The following is a 9,081-nucleotide window of genomic DNA, read 5'->3' as shown; positions in this document are numbered from 1 at the left end:
AAAGGAAAGGGAAAGAGGAGAGAGGGAGAGAGGGAGTGAGGGAGTGAGGAAAGGAGGAGGAGAAGTACTGGGAGCCAAGGAAGCTGGAAAATTGGTCAAATGAGTGTAGGCAGGACTAGGCCAAAAGCAAACAAGCTACCTCAGTCCTGAGATTAGCGTCCTGACTGCTTAATGTTGGCTATTAGTCACTAGGCAGCCTTGTGTCACATGTTACTAACTATGCAAAGGTATAAATAAATGCCCATATTGTTGCTGGGAGATCATCACACCAACCAGGAAGATGAGACACCACTTCACCCAGTTCTTGCCTTCTTTTCTCTTTTCCTCACTCTTACCTCATTTCTTCCCAGATAGAATGCATCACACAGACCCATTGATCCTTACAGAGAAGAGATTCTAAGTGGACCCAAAAGTTTCCCATGGACTTGGGAATGTCATGAAAGGAATCTATAAATTTTCCTTGGGCTCAGATTCAGGTGCAAAAGGTATCTGAAAGTTTATCCCAACCAACCTCAAGAGGCCTCTTGGTAAAATGAAAGAAACACATCAAAGCAAAATACTGAGCTATTTATTAGATGTGTGGCTGGGCAGCTGTGTCTGCCTGGGAGCATCTATCTTGAGTCTCCACACTGCGGTCAGATGTGCCATCTCCATAACCACCAAGAGGCCCCTCCTGCACCAACTGGAAAAAAAAAAAAAACCGAAAGGACAAGAGCTATCAACGTTCAAGGGAGACTTAAAAGAGGCCTTAAACAGACAGCTCTCCCAGTCCCCAACACCCAGTCCCCAGCACAGACACCTCTCCCAGTCCCCAGCACTTTTTTATAGCTAACTAATCAGGAGGGAAAAAGCATCAGGCAGAGCACTTTCAAGGGAATGACCTAGCCCACACCAGATTGGGAGCTGAGAGTAAATGAAACTGATTTATAGGTAGTAGCTGCTGAATGAGAGCACAAGCCAGCCTAAAGTGATCAAAACAAAGTTCTGTTTGCACAGTCTGTGCCTGACTGGGCTCTCCTAACTGTGAAACGAGATGTCCTCTGATGAATACAGAGTCTTTCTTATCCCCCACCTGCCCCTCCACAGAAAGAGGGAAGCAGAGAGTGATGGAACAGGCAGGTGCTGGCTTTTCCTATATGATTTTCTTCTTCCTCTTTCTTCCTCGATCACAACAGCAAAGAGGTAAAGAAAAAAATACCTAAAATTAACTTTTCGTGCTTGCTGGGGGCATTTTCTGCCATGTGAATGAAAACATCTCCACCACATACACTCCCTTCCCTGTGACTTTCTAAGTACTAAAAGAGCTTGCAGCGACTTATTCAAATGTTACACATGCACCTCCCTCACATTCCTAGGAGTTTAAGAAGTTTCTAGCAGAATCCAGACTCTGCCAGGAGACACGCTTTTCTTTTCCTGAATATATGAGTGGAATAAAACCACTTACAAAAGAAGTGAGCATGTGAAATGGCAGGATTCCTCCCCTATAAAATGGAGGAGCTGTCAGTTCCAGGATCCCATATTTAAAAGAGTACGCACATGCCACCAATATAAAAATGAAGCATCTTGACAGTTCCTCAAGGTTAATGATGCAGAACCACCTGTATTTAACATCCTGGCTTCTACTCCATTAACACGCCGAACTCCGTTTTCTTTATCTGCCAAGGAGAAATGGAATGAAAATCAATAGCCTTCCCCAAAAGCACTGATGAGATTTTATCCTTCCTCAAATCGCACAGGAATGTCAGATCACTTTATGACAAGATTTTTCTTAACAAATTGCAGGTTGCCACCGTATAAAGCAATGTTGTGTGAAATCAAGAGTTGAAATTGTCGCCATCTCATTACTTTTTTTCCACCCTACAACATATATTTTATGTTTGCATTAGTGCATTCAGATGCCAAAGAGGTAAGTACTTCACCAATTCTAAGTCAGAGGTCTGTGGAAGTGCTTGTTAATAGATTCAGTACATTTCCTTGTGCTGTAAATTCCAGCTTCCTATCTTTCTGAAAAGTTCCTCCTGCTGTCTTGGCAGGAGATGGAAATTTCCAGAAGGCCGGCTCACCATCCCCCACTCTCCACCAGCCCTTGAGTCTGGTCCAGGCTTGCTGTGGCACAGCCCACAGAATGGAATTCCCTCCTTCTCTGTGCACGCTGTGAACTCTGATCACTCACACTCAAGGAAATGAGAGCAGAAGTGGCAGCAGCTGTTGTAGGAAGGGGCTGGTAGCTTGCCCTCGGGTTGCTCTAGTCCTTCAGACATCCAGGGTTAGTCTCCCTGCTGCTGCCTACTTGAACCTCACCTTCTACTTGGCTGAGTGGCACTACCTGCCTGGCTGCCCTGCCCCAGCTCAAGACCAGTCTGACGCTTGACCTTTTCAGAACGCTCTCAGAGACGCTGCCAGCCTAGGCAGTATTTCACTGCCATGACATCTTCCCCAAGTAAAGACAGAGCTTCTTCAGAATATGCCCTGTGTTTCACTGTGTGCTGCATGTGTTAAAGCCACAGTAAGAAACAATTTCCTGTTAAGAGCAGAAGGAAATATCCTAGGCTTTAGGCGACCGTCTCCGTCAGAACTCAGCTCTGCTACCCATATGTGACCACAGCCCCAGACAATATGCAAACTAATGAACTAGCTGTGTCCCAATAAAACTTTATGAGGTACTGAAATTAAACACTTGACTTTTAGCACCCTAAGCATCAAATGTTACATGATTTTATTATTCTTTTGATTTTTTCAAAATAAATTTTAAATAATGTGTCCTGGGGAGAAGCAATTCTTAGTTTATGAGCTATATGATAACAGATAATGAGCTAGACTGAATCCATGGGACAGTCTTTGATTAACTTTGTGTTAAAGATTACATATCTTCTCTCATAGCTGAAACAGTAAATATTCAGAAAGTAAATACTTTGTGCATGAATTTAAAAATAAAAAAGATTTAAATAAAACAAAAGGTGGGTCGATAGCAGTAAACAGATGAATGATGAGAAGACAGCAGTGACTACAAGATTCTAGGTGGTTCTGTCCTCCACCTGGTGCTGGCTCTGACAGGAGGAGGTGATCTTAGGCAATGATGAGTCTTCCCTCCTCTGTACCTCCTTATTCTGTTGCTCATAGTGAAGTATATATTCTGTCACTGGCTGAGACACACGAGCTGTTGCCTCCTGTCTTGGCTGCCCTGTGTTGTGTATTTACTGGTGGGAGACTGTGAGAACTCCAAGATACAGTGTTCCTGACCCAAAGGGCCTTTACTGGCTATTGGGTGTTAGTTTGCAGTACTGTGTGTGTCCCTCTCTTATGGCTGTGTCCCTAGTTGCCAATAAATATTTCCTAGCCTTTACATGAATAAATAAATAAATCTCCCCCCCCCAAAAAAAAAAGGTGGAGAGAGAGAGAGAGAGGGGTAAGGTGATGAGAAAACAATTAAAATGTGTTATGTATATGTACCTACTCCCTCTGAGGAATACAGTCATTATGTACTGCAAACACATCCTAATAAAAATTAAAAAGATAAAGGAATGATAAAGAACTGAATGAAAAAATGAAAAGATGAATGAAGAAATGAAGGAATGAAATGGGGTACTGGTCATCTTTGTGTTACTACAATGTACTATTTGAGGCAAGTAATTTTATAAAGGAAAAAGGTTTACTTAGCTCATAGTTTGGAGGTTCTGAAGGCCCAAGATGAGCAATTCCCATCAGTTCACCTTCTGAGAGTTCAAGATGGCAATGGTGGAAACACAGGTTGGAGGGAGTGATCAAATTTCAAATAGGAATAGAGAGAAAACAGAATCTCATAGTCCTTTATGGCCTAAGGGGCACTCAGTAGGCCCTAACCACTAAATCCCAATGTCACAAATTTAGGGACTGAGCTCTTACATATAAACCTTTGGGGTATACCTACACCAACTATAGTAAGTGCCTGTGAAACTTATTTGATCCCAAAGATCTCTGAGAATGTCTTCAATCATTGTTCTTTTTAATTAGTTCCAAGTTCCATCTCTGGATTTCCTTGCATCTAATCTTCACTTCCATTTTTTACTCATGAATTGGATAAACTGAGCACTTATAGAAGACCTACTAGTAGACAGCTGAGCCTGCTGCTGAGTCCTGAGGACAGAACAAGGGACAAGACAACTTTAACCTCAGAAACTTCAATCCCAAATAGAAGCTTTAAGAAGTGACCAGGAATTACATTACTGTGAAAATGCCTGTGAAATAATTGGGAGTATGCTAGGATCACACAGGTTGGTACAGAAAGTAGACAGGGTCGGGCTTCACAAGGAGTTAGCAAGCTTGAGGGAGATGAGCCGGATGGACTTCTACCTTGCTTTTTGATCAGGTGAGGCCCACACAAGCAAGCAGGTAAATTCTTAGATCCTCAACAGGATGGAGCTCAAATGACATGCTGGTACTGAATGTATCCCCCAGATTCATATCTTGAAATCCTAACACCCAGTGTGATGCTCTTGGAAAGTGAGACCCTCATAGATGAGAGTAGTGCTCTTATAAAAAGGCACAGAGAGGTGAGCTTTCTCCCTCTCCTGTGAAAATAGAAGAAAAAAGGAGCTGTGTGCAAACCAGAATGAAAGTATGCTGTGACACCGTATGTGCCTTGATCTCTCAAGCCTCCAAAGCTGTTGTATTTGTTGTTTATTCCACCATTTATGTGGCATTCTATTAGAGCAGACTGAGCTAAGAGGAGGCTCAAACAATTCTCTGAAGTTCTCATGGAAGCCTTTTATTCACTGATTTGCTTATTCACTGGCTATAAGTCCCAAGAAGAATTCAAGATAAATTTTAATCTTAAAGCACATGTAAAATGCTTTTCTCCAAAGAAAAACTAAGCCTCAGATGCCATGTGTTTTAATGAAAGATACAGAAAGTTTCTCAAAAATGAATGTTTCATGTGCGGCCTTTAGATAAAAGCTAGGGAAAGAGCATTAAATCTTAACGTAGGAGACGCTTTTCTGGAGGGGACTAAGATAATATGGACCAGACAGATAGCTTTCTGAAGAGCCAATTCAATACTGGGCCTGAGCTCAAAGAATGCTGATGAATGAATGTTTAACATGAACCTTCAATGGTCTCTTACACACATCAAATGTCTCCAGCCAGCTTCTGGCAAGTGCTGAATTGCAGCAATTCATGATGGGTTTCCCTGATGAGTTCCTGAAGTGTCAGTGGATCCCGCTTTAATCATTGAAAGGCAAAGGCAGCCTTCCGGAGAGGTGGAAAATGCTGTGCATGGCGTGATAGGAGAGGCAAGAAAATCCACTACCCACAAACATCTGCACACATCCAGGTGCCACAGGGCAGCAAGCCCTCCATCAGAGTAAATCTCATCGCATCCCTGTCCTGTTCAGCTTTCTTCGAGGACTCCCCATCAACTTCTAAATAAAATCCACACCCCTTGGAGTGATATAAAGGGATCTCCACAGAAAAAAAAATTAAGTTAGATCTCTACCTCATGCTTTAAAACTAAATGACTTCCAGATGGGTTGAAGAGTTAAATATAAGAAATAAAACCTAAAAGAATATATATATATATATATATATATATATATATATATATCAGTCTTGCAAAGATTTACTGAACAGACAAGCAAAAGGAAAAAGATGAATAGATTGGACCATATAAAAATTAGAAAGGTCTATATATCACAAAAATTAAACAAACAGGTTAAAATAGTTGAGTGCGTGATGGAGGGTTCATGTCTTTAAACAGGAAGCAGCTCCACCCACTGCAGATACTTCCTCGGGCAGCATGGCATCACCCTTCCAGCACAGGTCCCTCCAGTGACAGACTATTCATGCAGGGGCTGAACCAAGGAGGGGACCAGCCTCAGGACAAGAAAGTCTCAGGTCAGCCAGTTCACGTGAGCCTGAGCCTTGCCTGTTTGCTTCATCTTTTAGGAAGTGTTCCCAAGACCCTGAGCACCACAGTTTCAGCCACCTTATTTCTGGTTGGTTTCCAGAGAACCTGGTGTAAGCCAGGTGTTCTGCTTAACCAGGAATAAAAGAAGTACAAATGGAAGCAATGAGAGGTCCTTTTGCCTAGAAAATTAAAGTATATGCTTCTATTTTCTTATTTATTTATTTTTAATGTATTTGGTACAATGTCTCACTATGCAGCTTGGACTCATAGTGATCCTCCTGTTTTCAGCCTCCCCAGTGCTAGGATTACAGGCTTGAGCCACCATGACCAGTCTTGCTAGCTTGCTCAATGGGTGGGAGTGGGGCTGGCGCTGTGGTGTAGGGGTTGAACCCCAGTCCCTATGTTTGACAAGCAGGTGCTCAGTCCACTGAGCTATCTCATCAGTACTATGCTTTTAAATAACGCCTAATGGATGATTTTTTTTTACTTTTGAGAGAATTATTTTAATTGTGCAAATTGATGGAGTACAGTGTGATAATTTCATATGTGTATGCAGAATGTGGTCATTAAATAAAGGTAGTTAACATTTCCATCTCCTTTAACTTCTTTAACAAACTGGTTATTATATAATAACTGTACATGTTTATGGGTACAGTGTGATAGCTCATTATCTGCGTACAATGTGTACTGATCAAATCACGCTAATTAACATCTCCCTGTTATCATTACTTTGTATTTGGAGCCTTCAAATGACTCTCTTCTGGTTATTCATAAAATAGATAGGAGTACTGTAGAGCCTAAAGCTCACTGTTTATTAAGGCAGTGGGCTCTTTCTCATCAGTCTAATAAGATGCAAATTGCTATAGGCTTTCTGAAGGACAATTTAGCAGCATGTGTTAAACTCACATGAATTCATCCTCTGGTCCTTTTGAACACTTCCTGTCATAGAAATATTGACCAATGATGTGATTTTTGCTTTAGACATGCTGAGCTTGAGGAGAACTCAATGAGTAAGTCTAAATGTACATGTAAAATGGAATTATTTAGTAAATTAAGACATATGCACACAATTCAGCCATTCTAAATGACTTCAGGGAATATTAAAAAATGAGAAAATATTCACAAGGCTTTCATGTTAATAAATAACTACCAAAATAACAGGCACAGTAGAAGCTCCACAGTTGGCATGGACTGCTTGCATCTGGACTTAGAATTTACCCCAAGAGCTTTGTGCCCAGTCCATAGCACTAGTGAAAGGTGGGACCAAGAGTACAGCTTTTGGCCTTTGGGCACATGCCCCAGAAGGGGACTGTGGGTGCTCATCTCTTTTTCTCTTGCGTCAGAGCCGTAAGTTGAGCAGTTGCCTCTACCACACCCCCCTCTGTCATGATGTGCTGAGTCACCAGAGACCAAACAGCAATGGAAATAATGGACAATCGTCTAAACCTTCTCTCTCATTAAGTTGATTGGTCCCATGTCACTTTTACAGTAACAGAAAGCTAACAGAAGGACCTTAAATTTTAGTTTCAAAGACCACAACTCAAGACCTAGGTGATTAATTTGAGCTACATGTACATTGTCCTCAGCTGAAATGCAATTGTTTTATTTTTTTCCAGGTACCAAATTTCTTTATTTGAAGGAATTAAAGAAGTGAAGTAGATGTTCTGGTACAGTTTATAGAAAAGGTTAAGGTAGCCCCAACATGCATGTGCTGTCTTGGTGACATTAACTCTCATTGTCACTGTCCCCCAGGGTATGCTTGTCAAAGAGGTGCTCCACCTTGCCTGACTGGGGCTCCCATCTTGTGCAGGTTGGTCACGTGGTCACCCAGCTCTCTGATGGCCTTCACCTGCTCATCCAGGTAGTGCCTCTCGATGAAGTCACACAGATGGGGGTCGTTCTTATCAGTGGCCAGCTTGTGCAGCTCCAGGAGGGACTGATTCACACTCTTCTCCAAGTGCAGAGCGCACTCCATCGCGTTCAGCCCATTCTCCCAGTCATCGCGGTCTGGTTTCTTGATATCCTGAAGGAAGATCCGGCCACTGCGCTGGTTCTGCAGCTTCATCAACTTCTCAGCGTGTTCTCTCTCCTCATGGGATTGGTGAAGAAAATATTTGGCGAAGTTCTTCAAAGCCACATCATCGCGGTCAAAGTAGTAAGACATGGACAGGTAGATGTAGGAGGCGTAGAGCTCCAGGTTGATCTGGCAGTTGATGGCGGCCTCAGCGTCCTGGCAGTAGTTCTGGCGCACTTGCGGGGGCGAGGCCGTCATCCTGGCAGCAGTGGGCGAGGCTGGGCTACAGCAGAGGTGCAGCGGTGGCAGCGAGGGCGCGAGAGGGCCGGGCTCTGTTCAAGCGCTGTTGAAGCAAGAGGCCACGGCGACGCTCCGTGGAGACTGAAATGCAATTTTAAATTTAAATAACTTACATTTGTTATGGTGGGTAGGAAGGACAGATATATACTCTCTGTTGTAGCACAATCCCTGCTACTCTGCATATTCTTTTTTTTTTTTTTTTTATACTGAGAACAAACTCAGGACCTTGTGCTTGCCAGGCAGGTGCCTGTGCCACTGAGCTACACCCTCAGCCCGCCCTGTTACTCTCTATTGTCTGTCTCTTTTTGTAATTATTGAACATATTGAGCTTGGGATTTGGATTTAAAAGCTAGAAGTAAAAGAAAGAAACTCAGAGAAATGTAGCTTTCATGCAGTAAAACACTTTAGTGGGCTAATTTGGTTGTGGGAGGAGAGTTCTTATTGTTAGTTTCTTGTTGTTGCTTTTTATAGTCAATATTATTTTATTTAATATAAGGCGACAGTATAAAGGAAAAATGGTCATGGCACTTAAATGAAGGAAATACCTTATCCAGAAACACAATAGTAGACTAACAAAGCATGCACCCTCCTTGCTTCTCCAAGCTACCCAAGGCAACAGTAAAATGCTGGCTAGTTTTTGTTGTTGTTTTGGTACTGGGAATTGAACTCGGAGCCTCGAGCTTGCCAGGCTGGGGATGTGCCACTGAGCTACATCCCGGGTCCAAAGCAGGTTAATTTTCTAACTTGAGTAAGTGGATAATGGTTGGCTCCATTCACTGCAATGGGAACGGTAAAGGAGAAAGTGATTTTGAGGTGGGGGGGGCAAATGATGACCTCTAAGGGAGAGATGATAGTAATTCAAAGGTCCCCAGGGTGGAATAAGTCC

General features: G+C 42.6%; 1 pseudogene; it reads right to left on the bottom strand.

The window, feature by feature from the left end:
- Positions 1–7,551: 7,551 nt before the first annotated feature.
- Positions 7,552–8,153, bottom strand: LOC101592789 (annotated as a pseudogene).
- Between the last annotated feature and the right edge of the window lie 928 nt (positions 8,154–9,081).

This window comes from Octodon degus, unplaced genomic scaffold (assembly GCF_000260255.1).
Source record: "Octodon degus isolate 3935 unplaced genomic scaffold, OctDeg1.0 scaffold00253, whole genome shotgun sequence".
NCBI classification, from domain to species: Eukaryota; Metazoa; Chordata; class Mammalia; order Rodentia; family Octodontidae; genus Octodon; species Octodon degus.
This window is presented reverse-complemented; position numbering and strand designations above follow the sequence as displayed.